Here is a 13693-nt window from a genome sequence, read left to right as displayed (position 1 = left end):
ATTTCAGCATCGAGAAGGTGGTATATGAGGACGATCCAGAAAAAGAGACTGAATGAAGAGGAGCTTTCAGTGAAGAGGGTGGTATCCCCAAATTCAGGTGCAGACAGTGTTTTTTTTTTTTAATTGAAGTATAGTTGATTTATAATGTTATATTAGTTTCAGGTGTACAACACTGATTTGATATTTTTATAGATTATACTCCATTTGAAGTTATTATAAAATATTGGTTATATTGCCTGTGCTGTGCATTAAATCCTTGTATCTTATTTATTTTATTCCTTGTAGTTTATATCTCTTAATCCCCTTCCCCTATCTTGCCCCTCCCAGCAACTCTTGTCCCACTGGTAAGCACTAGTGTGTCCTCTGTATCTGTTTCTGTTTTGTTATATTCATTCATTTGTTTTATATTTTTAAGAAGAAAGAGCGCCAGATGTATCAAAGATTGCTGAGAATTCTTGTAAAAAGAGCGCTGAGGGTTGACTATTAATTTTGGCAACATAGAGGTTATTGGCATAAATGAAATGGTGTAAATAAGATTCATATGGATACAGTCAGAATAAACCTGGAATGTGGGGTAGTCTGCAATAAGTTGAAAAGAAAAATGGGATGCTGGATGGAAGGAAATGTGGTATCAAGGGAAGTGTTCTTTAAAAAATGAGAGTTGCCATAGCTTGTCTGTGTGCTTATGGGAATGATCCACAAAGAGGGGAGAACTGATGCAGGAGAAAGAAGAGACAGTTGAAGCAGTAAAGCCTTTGAAGAGGAAAGAGTCACAGGGGAGGGGTTGACAGTCCAGCCAGCACAACAGGGAAGTCAGAATCAGTCTGTACAGATGCTTGTAAATTTGGTGGTGGTGGTGGGATGATGAAGGAATCCTTTTGAATGCTTCTTGTTTTTAGTGAAATAAGGAAACTGTCATCAGTTTTCCAAGGATGGGAGAAGAGGCATTGGAGGTTGGGGAAGAAGACTTTAAATAGTCATCCTGGAAAAACAGACAGGGAAACTTTCCAGGGAGACACTGTAAGATTTTCTTGTAGGGCTATGGTCATAAGGGGAACGTGAGGTCAGTCAGCTGGGTGTTTTTCTCCAACCATGTTGAGCTGTTGGGCTGCAGGCACAGAAGCGGTGAAGCACTGGGTTTAACCTGGGCTTGACTTGGATGGGGAAACAAAATAGAGTGAAGGGGAAGTAAAAGAGTTATTGCTGTCCCCAAGTGATATGGGTTAGTGTTTGACCATGAGCGTAAACTTTATGAAGAAAAAAGTAAGAGTGGACAAGAGATGATCATTAGTGAGGTGGTGATTGGGAACCATGGGTTAGAGACCTTAATGGTGGAGAAGAGTAATTGGATTAGAGACTGCTGCAAGGTATGAGGTGGAAAGATAAGAGGGTGGAATACTTAAGTTTGAGGTCTTAGACCTGGTGCTGTCAAAGTTCTAGGGTGTAATCATGCAAATGTGTGGCTGAGATGAGACAAAAGAACATATTTGCAGAGGTAGGGTGGTCAAGGACCTGAGAAGCTGGGTCCTTGGATGGATAATTGGACAATTCACATGGACATTGGAGTCACAAGGAAGGATGACAGGAATAATGGTGGACAGGAAGACAGTGGTCCAGGTGCTAGGATCTTCCGTGAATGAGAGTGTGTGGCTGTGAAGTCGGCCCAAGACTGTGAAAAGAAGGGGCCGTGGATGGTGAAGTCTTGGTGTGAACTTCAAATGAGCTGAAATTTTGGAAGCAAGAAGGAAAAGAAATGGCTGGGAAGCAGCCACGTTGAAGTAAGAAGGATGCTTTCCTACCTTTTCGCACGTAAGAAAAAAATTATTGCTCTCAGGGGACAGTCATGACTTGATTAGCATCTCTGTATAGGCATTCCTCATTTTCTTGTGCTTCACTTTACTGCGCTTCACAGATATTGTGCTTTTTACAAATAAGTAGAACGGAAACAGAATCACAGGTAAAAAGAACAAACTGTGGTTAGCAGTGGGAAGAGGGGTGGGGGAGGGGCAAGATAGGAATAGGGGATTAAGAGGTACCAACTGCTATGCATAAAATAAGATACAGGAAATATTGTACTACACAGGGAATATAGCCAATATTTTATAATAGCTTTAAATGGAATATAATCTATAAAATATTGAATCACTGTGTTGTACACCTGAAACTAATATAATATTGTAAGACAGCTGTACCAAGTAAGTCTATCAGTGCCATTTTTCCAACAGCATTTGCCCACTTTGTGTTTCTGTGTCACATTTTGGTAGTTCTTTCAATATTTCAAACTTTTTCATTATTATAGTCATTGCGGCGATCTGTAGTCAGTGATCTTTGATATTCTACTATGACTCACTGAAGGTTCAAGATGATTGTTGGTGTTTTATAGCAACAATGTATTTTTAAATTAAGGTATGTACACTGTTTTTTAAAGACATAATGTATTGCACCCTTAATAGACTACAGCACAATGTAAACATAACTTTTATATGCACTAGGCAACCAAATAATTTGCATGACTCACTTTATTGCCATATTCCCTTTATTGTGGTGGCCTGGAGCAAAACCCACAATATCTCTGAGCCATGCTTGTATATATAGTATTACTCCTTTGCCCAGGCAAGAAAACTGAGGCTCAGCAAGATTAGGGAACCTGCCCAAGGCCACAGGGCAGCTGAGGTTCAAGCCCATGTCTTCCTGACTCTGGAACCTGTGTTCCAGTGTGAACTTCAAATGAGCTGAAATTTTGTGGTATGTGTGTGTGTGGGTGTGGTATGATTCACAAATCTGAACCGCATGCTATAATCAGTTCTGCCATGCGTGAGCTCTTCTGCCCTGACCCTGTAGCTTCCTCCTTCTAAGGTGTCCCCCTGAGGTTATTCAGAAGGTTACTGGCATTTGTACCCTTGTCTGGGGCTGGCCTTGGCCAAGAATCCTTGGATATTGTTCTCAGAGTTAATGACCCCTACAGGGAGTTCACCCTTGACTTCTCCTCCCTCCCAGATTCTACTCGGAGCAGGGACAAGTTGGTACTAGAGGGCTGGTTTTCATTCTCTTGATGTTGACAGGGAGATAATGAGTCAGATAGGCCTTGGTTATGAAATGAAGCCCTGGGAGGAAATTATCATCAGACTTCTTAGCGAGGAGAGCAAATAAAGGGATTTAAATTAAAGTGGTAACTGATGTTTTGGTTGGCATTCAGACCGTCTCCTTAAGTCTTTTATCCTCTTCATGTAATCATTAAATGAAACAGAGCAGGCAACTGGCAAGTGGGAGAAAGGTAGGCAAATACTCTGATGCCGTAAGAGCTGATCTTTAATAGCTCTCATTTAGCCTTTGAGCCCCACAATGAATGGGAAGCATTCTACCTAGTCCCCCAGCAATCCCATAAGGTGGACAACCCTCCCCTGCCCCTTTAACAAGTAGGCAATGGAGTCACGTTGTTATCTTACTTGAGGCCACACATAAATCCCTGCCTCCCAAATCAGTCCCCTTTCCACTTCAAGGTGGTCCCTCCCAATGGACCCTATTCATCTGCCTTGACTTTGCTTAGAAGCTGGAAGGAAGAAGGGAGAGGCCAAATCAGGAGATCGAATCAGATTTCCTCGTGGTCTTTCTCTCCTCTGTATCATAAATTCTAGTGCTTGGCTGCCTGGGTATTAAGTATTGCCTCTGTCACCTACCAGCTGTGTGACCTTAGGGAAATTACTTAATCTCTCTGAACCTCATTTTCTCCATCTGTAAAACTCTTGTAATTATGCATCTCTCTCACAGGGTTGTTGTGCAGATTAAATAATTTAAGTATGTTAAACACTTAAAATGGTGCCTGGCACATAAGCAGTGTTTGCTGTTATTTTTATAGTTTCCGCTGTTGTTTTTATTATTGTCAGCTAGTAATAGTGATAATGATTATGATGACATCAATGATAAGAGCTAACTGTTTGTTGTGCCTCTACTGGGGTTCCAGGGTTGACTGTGACTAGTGATTTGCATGTGGTATCTCAGTGAGCACTCATCAGTCAGGATACTTACGGATACAAGTAACAGAAATTGTACATCAAGCTGGTTTCAATGACAAGTCACTTATTACTGCCTGTTAACAGGAAACTCAGAGGTAAGACAGGTTTCAAAGTAGGCTGATTCAGAGGATCAACAGAGATGCACGAATCCAGGCTCTTTTTACCCTTCTCTGTTTTCCTCAGTGTTAGTTTCACCCATAGGCTTATCTCAAGATGGTTAAAGAAGCTCCAGGCATCACCTCTGGACCAGACAACATCTAGAAATGAAAGAGACTCTTGGAAAGATGGAACTTTTCTGAAAAGTCCCCAGTAATCTCCTGCTCTTGTCTCATTACCAGAACTGTGTCATATGCTTTTTCCAAATCAATTGAGAGACTATTTCCTCCAGACCAATCAGGTCGCCCAGGGAGCTGAGGGTGAGATCAGTCTTCCAGAAGTATATGGACACCTGGAAAAATCATGGTACCCGAAAAAAAATACTCCATGAGGAAGAAAAGGAAATAGATCTGGGTGGTCAAAATCAGGGTTCACTGTAGGTAGGTGTTGTTTTTCCTTTTTTTTTTAAAATTAATTATTTTTGGTTGCGTTGGGTCTTCGTTGCTGCGCGTGGACTTTCTCTAGTTGCAGCGAGTGGGGGCTACTCTTTGTTGCCGTGTGTGGGCTTCTCATTGTGGTGGCTTCTCTTGCTGTGGAGCACAGGCTCTAGGTGCATGGCTTCTGTAGTTGTGGCATGTGGGCTCAGTAGTTGTGGCTCGCAGGCTCTAGAGTGCAGGCTCAGTAGTTGTAGTGCACAGGCTTAGTTACTCCGCGGCATGTGGGATCTCCCTGGACCAGCACTCAAACCCATGTCCCCTGCATTGGCAGGTGGATTCTTAACCACTGCGCCACCAGGGAAGCCCTGTTATTCCTTTTTAATAGAGAAGGAAACTGAGGCTCTGAAAGGTTTAGTAATTTTACACGGTCATAAATTTACAAGTGGAACTCAAACCCAATTGTGTCTGATCCTAAAATTCATGTTCTTTAGGGCCACAGTAAAGCTTTATGGGGTTTGCTATGTTCACAGCAGCACTATTTACACTAGCCAAGACATGGAAGCAACCCAAATGTCCATCAACAGATGAATGGATAAAGAAGATGTGGTACATGTATACAATGGAATATTACTCAGCCATAAAAAGAATGAGATAATGCCATTTGCAGCAACACGGATGAGCCTAGAGATTATCACACTAAGAGAAGTAAGTCAGACAGAGAAAGACAAATACCATATGATATCATTTATATGTAGAATCTATAGTACAAGTCAAAGTATCTATGAAACAAAAACAGACTCACAGATAGAACAGACTTGTGGTTGCCATGGGGGAGGGAGGAGAGGGGAGGGAAGGAATGGGAATGGAATGGAATTAGCAGAGGCAAACTATTATATATAGGATGGATAAACAACAAGGTCATACTGTATAGCACAGGGAACTATATTCAATATTCTGTGACAAACCATCACGGAAAAGAACATGAAAAAGAATATATATTTTATACATATATATATATATATATATATATATATATATACACACACATACATACTAAGTCACTTTGCTGTACAGAAGAAATTAACACAACATTTTAAATCAACTGTACTTCAATAAAATTTTTTTAAAACTTTATGGGCTTTAGAGATGTGACAATTTTTATTGATTGAGCACATATCATGTGCTGGACACTGTGGAGACACTATACAAGAATCTTATTTAACTCCTTTAAGCAACCCAATAAATTAGGCATTTTAGTTCCATTTAATGGGATGAGGATGGTAAACTGAGGTTAAAACAGGGTATGTGGCTTGTTGCAGGCTATAGATCTAAGCCAAAAAATCAAAATTTGAACCCAGGTCTCTCTGGCTCAAAAGCCTAACTTTTCCTATGACCCCGAAATAATCAAATGTCATTCTCATATTCCTCTATTACTTGGGATTCGTATGGGAAAAAGTCAAACTTTTAATGAGGATCCTGACAACTTTCAATTCAAAGACCCAGGTTTTTTTCCTAATTTTTATTTTAGAATAAGACTTCAAAGCACACATAGCCATGAACTTTTTCTCTTCTTTTGCGCTCCAAGTTCTGTGACCTCCTCTTTCCACCTGCTTTCACTGAGAACTTTTAGGATAAAACATCATAACTGGCTGCTCTGATGCCCTCTGGGCTGCATGGGATCAGGAGTGTGGAAACAGCTTCCTTGGGTTCCATGCTGGCTTACCTCCTCTTCTCCCTCAGCCAGGAGCAAGGGGAGAGCTAAGGGCACTATGATTCCATGAAACCCAGGTCGTGCTCATATCTCAGCAGTTTCTCCGCTTTGTTCCCTAAAATCCCTTCTAGTTCTAACACAGGGAAGGGAATTCTGGTTAGTTGAGGCCCCAGCAAAGTACAAGGCAGTATACTACTATTTAATTTTCACAACATCCACATCAAACATTGGTATCCTGTATGAGGGTGAAGAAACTGTGGTTCACAGAGGTGATACCCAAGGTATCACAGCTGGTGAGTGAGGGTTTGGAGCTGGGCTGTGTCTGACTCCAGATCTTCGATTTTTCTGTTGTGTTTCCCAGATTGTAAATTCCTATAGGGAATCTGCCAAAGTCTTATACTTCCTTACACCCCTCCTCTGTATCTTAGGCATAGTCATATTAATTTATTTTGCTTGCAACTAACAGAAACCTACTCGGATTAGCTTAAGCAAATAGAGGGATTTATTATAAGAATACTGGTACCTCACAGAGCCCCAAAGCAGGTCTGAGTCCCAGGAGCAAATGGAAATAATCAAGGCCTTGAATGCCATGTAGACTTTCCCTCCATTATTTGAGCTTCTGCGTGTTTGCTTCATTTTTGTTCACTTACTCTAGCTTCCTTTACTTCCCACAAATTCAAAAAAAAAAATAATAAGACTGCAGGCACCTCTAGTTTACATGTGACTAGATTATTCATGCAGAAGACCTTTGTTTTTCCTTTTTTTTTTCCTATTTCTCAATCCATTTCAATCTCCTCCACATTCTGTGTTCTCAGGGAAGGGGTTAATTGCCATTTCAATCTCCTCCACATTCTATGTTCTCAGGGAAGGGATTAATTGGCCTGGCTAAGGCTTGTGTCCAACACTAGCCCAATCATCTGTGTCTAAAGGCTGGGAGTAACGTTGGGCCAAAATGGCAGCTTCCCTTGGAACTTCGTGGATGGAGGGAAGAGGAAGTGGTCTCAGAAAAACGTAAGGGGGAGATCCCAGAAGTTGTGGTTTTATTAGATAGACAATCTGATAGGTATCCTTTATAATAAATATTGCAACTGTACTATCTCATTAAGACAATCCAGTGATTTATGTATAAAGCATGTAGAACAGTGTCAGTTGATATAAATGCTCAATAATGCAGAAAGTTTTTTTTTTGTTTGTTTTTAAAAATATATATTATTTTCCAGATTCTTTTCCTTTATATGTTATTACAAGATGTTGAATATAGTTCCTTGTGCTTGACAGTAGGTCCTTGTTTATTTATTTTATATATAGTAGGGTGTATATGTTAATCCCAAATTCCTAATTTACCCCTCCTCCCTTTCCCCTTTGGTAACCATAAGTTGTTTTCTATGTCTGTGAGTCTGTTTCTGTTTTGTAAATAACTTCATTTGTGTTATATTTTTTAGATTCCACATATATGTGATATCATAAGATATTTGTCTTTCTCTGTCTGGCTTACTTCACCTAGTATGATAATCTCTAGGTCCATCCATGTTGCTGCAAATGGCATTATTTCATTCTTTTTTATGGCTGAAGTAGTATTCCACTGTATATATATATATATATGTATGTATGTATGTCACATCTTCTTTATCCATTCATCTGTCAGTGGACACTTGGGTTGCTTCTATGTCTTGGCTATCGTGACTAGTGCTGCTGTGAACACTGGGGGTACATGTATCTTTTCAAATTAGAGTTTTCATCTTTTCCAGATATATGCCCAGGAGTGGGATTGCTGCATCATATGGTAGTTCTATTTTTAGTTTTTTAAGGAACCTCCATAGTAGCTGCACCAAAAGTGCAGAAGGTTTTTATTCCCTCCTTTGAGTCTTGAGGTGGAAAACAGAATAAATTGCCATTTGGAGAGGAGAAAACGTCAGTGCACAAGCTCAGGGGGACGTGGCTAAAAGGCCATGGCATTCTTCTTAGAATCGACATTGGTGCATGCGTATCTCTAAGGCAGAAGTCCTTTGGTTACAGGTAGACTCAAAATGTGTAAAGATTTTTTTTTTCTCCACTTAAAACCATGCTCTTGACCATAGATGCACATATGGATTTTTAAAACAAACGTGTTTTAAAAATTCTGATGCTGAGTCCCACCTCCAGGGATTCTGATTCAAATGGTCTGGGATGGGGCACATGCATTAATTTTCCAAAGAGCTTCTGAGGTGAGTCTCATACACACAGAAGGGAGAGCTACTGGTTTATAGTGAGAAGCAATTACCTGATGACCTGAGCCTATTCCAAGAAGATGTTAAAACCAAAAGCGACATGATCGCAGGCAGGCAGGGAAGGTGTCTTTTGCTCTAGGCAGACATGGGCCAGGCTCTGAAGTGACGTCCTCTCCAGGCGGTGCTGTGCTGAAGCCATTGATGGGTCTCTTCTGGAGTGAGACCTGTTTTTGGTAATCACAAGAGAAATACTGAAGCTCAGGTGGATCTTGTTAGTGTCAAGTTCATTCCTACTGGCTCCAGTTTGCTCTGCCCTTTTAATTCATCATCTCCGATTTGAAACGGCATTAGGGCATATTAGAAAGAGACTGAAGGGGATGGGAGAACAGGTTCAAGTGGCATTTCCTGATACACAGCCAAATTTTAAGAGCAGAAGGAGAATGTACACTAGCTGCATTAGCTCACATCAGGGAAGGGCTCCTGGTCTCAACCTTTGCTCCCTTTTCCAGACAGTTACAACAACTGCCCTGCCTAGACAAAATTGATAATAGCACCTTGAATCTGACAACACTTGCAACCTATAAAGCTCCCTCACAAATACCTTACTGTTCCCAAAGTGTGAAAACATGAACTACAGGAGGTGTAAAAGATGATTTTAAGTGGTACACAGAGATTTTTAATAGTTATCTTAAAGCCTATTTGGGAAAAGATAATTATCAAGGGAAAACTGATTTCACAGATATTATTTCTTATGATAAAGTAGATGATTAAGTAGTGAGTTCATTTAAAGAGAAGTGTTCGTTTCAGGTTGTGGTAGATATGGTAAGACATTGTGATGTATTTTGAGGATGATCAAAGTTTGGGGTACACTGGGTTATTTCATTGTCACCAGTAATCCAGAGTAAGTTGGTTGTCACTTTTTTTGGCTTTATTTTTATGGATTAGGAAATTGGGGCTTTGAGAGTTTAAATAACTCATCCAGGCTTTTTTTAATGCCCTCAAATTCATGTCTTCTGAATCTAATTCCAGGCTTCTCTCCATGACCTTGCTCTTCTACTGAGAGTTAATGTCTAAGCCAAAACCTTTGTTGTTCTAGCAGGTGAGGAAGGTCTTCGCAGAGCCATCCACACTCAGGATTAATGACACGCATGGCTCTGGACACATAGTGGAATGGACCAATTCAGTGGTTCCCTAAGGGTGGTTTCTGGGCCAGTAGCAGAAGCATCTGCCTGGAATGTGTGCAGATCCTTAGACCCACTCGAAGACTGTTGGGTCAGAAGCTCTGAGGATGGGGCCCAGAAATCTCTGTTTTATCAAACCCATAGGGTGATTGAGGCACACTAAAGTTTAGGAACTCTCCTGTGGTTCTCAACTGGGGGTAATTTTATCCCCCAGGAGATATTTAGCCATATCTGGAGACATTTTTGGTTATCCCACCTGGAGCAGAGGGTGCTGTAGACATCTGGTGAGTAGAGGCCTGGGATGCTGCTAAACATCCTACACAGGACAGCCTCCGACAGCAAAGATTTTTCCATTCTAAGATGTCAACAGTGTTGAGGCTGAGAAACCCTGCACCAGACTGATTGACCTTGGCTTGTTGAGCATGGTGGTTAGTCCAATAGTGTATACTTAAGAGACCAAAAGTCGTCTAAAAATTGCAGGTTACTTTGGCCTCTGGTTGACTGAGTAGCATGATTTCCATTTGCCAGTGCTCACAGATTAATGGCCAGTGGGCAAGGAAATCCTCCAAGCTGCCCATAGCCATATTCATGATATCTGAAATGGATATCAACTTGTGGTCAGAGTTGGTGGTGGAATCTAGTCCAAGAAATCAGGGCAGCCCAAGGAAAATGCATGGGGCTTGTGTCTGGTGAACCCTACCTGGCCTTCCCAGCACCTAGTACTTCAAACCATCCCCTGGATGCTAAGATTCCACACCCTCCAATAAAGAGTGCATATCCAATTCCCTGATCATGAGGCAGTATATCAGAAGAGTCAACAGCACTTTTTGGAGAATCAAATTATTTGGAATGACATCCCTGCTTTACTGTTTCTTGGCTGTGTGACTTTGGCAAATTTCATCACTTTCCTGAGCCTCTGTTTCCCCATCTGTAAAATAAGGGTGATAATAATGTAGTACTGATGAGGACTGTAGGGCACAATGCATGTAAAACTCTTAGAACAATTCCAGACCCATAGAAAGTGCTTGCCACATGCTAAGTATAATCATTATTAATTCTTTGTATTGTCTGTTTAGGTCTTGCATCTTTAAAATGGCAGGTCTGTCCCCTTTGTGCTCAATAGGACGCCCAATGCCCACATGCTAGCGTTCATTCCCAGTCTCCTCGCTCTGCCTCATATCTGAGAGTGTATCCTCTTTGTCTAGAACCAACCTTTTCTCTCTCTACTTCATCTGGCAAAGTTGTCCATCAGAAATAAAAGAGAGTTCGATTTTATGATATGCCAGGTAATGAATTGCATCATATGCCTCCAGCTTCTTGGACTCTACATTGGTCCTTGAAGGTTGGTGTGATTTTTTACAATGGGGATGAGACAGGTGTCTGTCACTACACTAGCTGCTCTCAGTTTCAAAGGATGCATTTTGAATGATGGGTTCTCAGCATCACACGAGGGATGACTTCGCCCCACATGGGCAGGCTCTCACTGAAGCTTTCATAAGGTCAGCCTTGCCTGGGTTAATATGGCTTTCAAAATAATAAAGGGGAAGAATCGAAATCTGTCTGCTTTCATTAAGTCTAACCCTGGCCTGCCTATTAGAATATGTGTAACTCAGCACCATGTAGAAGGATGGCCGGCCTCCAGGTTAAGCTAGGTACAAAGGAGAGGAATGGGGCTCCTCATTTATGGTCCAGGAAGCAAATGGGGTCAACATCATTAATATCAGAGCATCCCCAAATTGTCTTCAGATGATCAAACCACTGAGGGAAGGGCCAGTGAGGGAAGCTCTGAACATGTCATTATGATGAGAACTCTTCAAGCTTCTTTCCCTTCCATGTAACCTCAGAAATATGTGGCTCCCAGCTCGCACCATCGTCTACCTACTGCAAAAGCCTCTTTCTGTCTTTGCATCTGAGCACCACAACGGGAACCCTCCTCCAAGTCAAAACAGAAAAAAATGGGAAAAATCTCGCACAGATGGCTATGCAGCCCTCTTGATAACAGTGCCCTCATCTAATATGGAATTACTGGAAAGCAGTTTGAACAGGCTTTGGATTCCGAGGCTGCGGGAGGAGAGAAGTCGGCAGATTCAAACATTCTGGGGGCTTCTGTCAGATTTGTTGTTGTTATTCCAGAGTTCTGTTTCTGGGCCACAGAGCATCTCCCAGGGTAGGTGTGGGCTTCATGCAAAAAAGATGAAGTCAACAGGCAGCCACTGTCCTTGAGAGGGAGTTATTTCTTGAGTGTTTTTTTCTGAGCCTGCCTAGGAGGAGAGCACTGATAGATGGAGACTTCTATATCAAAGGTTTGTTTAGTTTTTCAGGGAGGAGTGATATTTTGGTGACTCATCTTAACAACAGTTGTAGGGGTGAATCTGCTAAAGGTTAAGAGCATTAAACATAAGGAACATGAAACAGTTAAATGACAGAGTATAGTATACCAAGCCCTGTCCTAGGTACAAGGGCAACGGCTCTCAACCTTGGCTGTGCATTAGACTTCTCCTTGGCACTCAAAAACAATTTAATAAAAAGAAATACAATCTAATGCCAAACCCCAGACGAATTAAACCGGAACCTCTGGGGATTCTCCCAGGCATCTGCATTTTTAAAAGCTCCTCAGGTGATTTCAATGTGAAAGCAGGGCGGAGCATCCCTCACTAAATTGACAGAGTTGAATAGACATAATTTGCTCCCTTGAGAAAGTAAACAATCATGTAAATAAATACATGTGATATAAGACATTATATGGCACTCGTGGTAATGCACACAAGGGATCGTGTTTTGGGAGAGAACGAATAGACTAATTTTCCTTGGGAGGATCAGGGGATACTTCATGGGGGAGACGATGTCAGAATAATTTTGAAGATGACAGAGGATTTTGCCAAGTTGGCAAGCAGGGAAGAAGATTGGAGGGGGGAAGGGAGCGCACATGCTGTGCATGCAGGTAGAGAAAAGTTAGGAGGATGCTGGAGATTTCTGACCCATAACATAACTATCAGATATGGAACAATTTGTGCAGCGTGCTCTCCACACCCAACCCGGAAGCTGCTCCTGACTGCTGACAAATCAGTGGCTGGGAAAATTCCCCTTTCTCTTCGGTGGAACCTGTAGTGTGAGAGCCGAGAGCTGGAAGGCAGTGCTCGTGCAGAGATATCCTTCCACAGACTAAGGGGTGACAGGGAGGACATTGAATGACATCCAACTTTTTGTGCTGTTAATTTTTTAAAGCAATTTTTAGCATTTAATGAAATCCATGTGGCTTCAAGCCACCAGGATATCAGACCCCTCTTCCTGCCCTTAATCTTCTCCCTGGCTCATCTGCTGAAGAATTTGACCTTCATGATGACAGGCAGCTTTAGGAGCTTCTCTTCTCCAGAACGTTTTAGTATCATGATCGTATCACATCCGTGATGGGGGTGTCTCCAGTCTTGGTTTTGGTAGCATTTACCCATGTCTGCTCACTGACCAAGGTCCATAATTTAGTGAGGTTGACAGTGGGGCAGAAGTTCTGTTCCTCTTTAAGTGGTTATGCCTCATACGAACCTTGTCAAAGTAACCTAGGTAGTGTTTGCCTAAGTTGATCGTATGGTGATGCCTGCCACTAGCATGACCCCCGCTTCCCCAGTGCTTCTGGTTCTTGCTGATGTGGCCATCGCCATGGCTCCCGTGGTCCTGAATTTTATGGTTCTTCCTTAGTTTGGATGGTAGGTCAGTGACCCAGACAAATGAGATGTTAATATTTTTGAAGTTGCAACATTTTCATGAGTGGATGCTGTAGCTAATAGAAACAAAAACTGTGGTTACAGAGATAAAATTTATGAAGTCTTGGTACTTGGTACAAATTTTGAAGACGTGGTATGAATTTCGGCAGTGACATTCACGTTTGGAAATACTGCTTGAGGTCAACACCAATCAAGCCACATACCCATTGCCAGCTGAGTTGTGACCAGGCTTATCCATCATGTGACGTCTTGTCAATTACCACAGCTAATTGTGTCATTGCCCCTAACAATGCTACAACTAAAGCTACAACCACAACAATTTAAAAAAC

General features: G+C 41.7%; 1 pseudogene; it reads right to left on the bottom strand.

The window, feature by feature from the left end:
• Nucleotides 1-12637: 12637 nt before the first annotated feature.
• Nucleotides 12638-13344, bottom strand: LOC116740471 (annotated as a pseudogene).
• Nucleotides 13345-13693: the final 349 nt, after the last annotated feature.

This window comes from Phocoena sinus, chromosome 15 (assembly GCF_008692025.1).
Source record: "Phocoena sinus isolate mPhoSin1 chromosome 15, mPhoSin1.pri, whole genome shotgun sequence".
Classification (NCBI taxonomy): domain Eukaryota; kingdom Metazoa; phylum Chordata; class Mammalia; order Artiodactyla; family Phocoenidae; genus Phocoena; species Phocoena sinus.
Note: the sequence above shows the minus strand (reverse complement) of the source record. Positions and strands in the feature narration are given on the sequence as shown.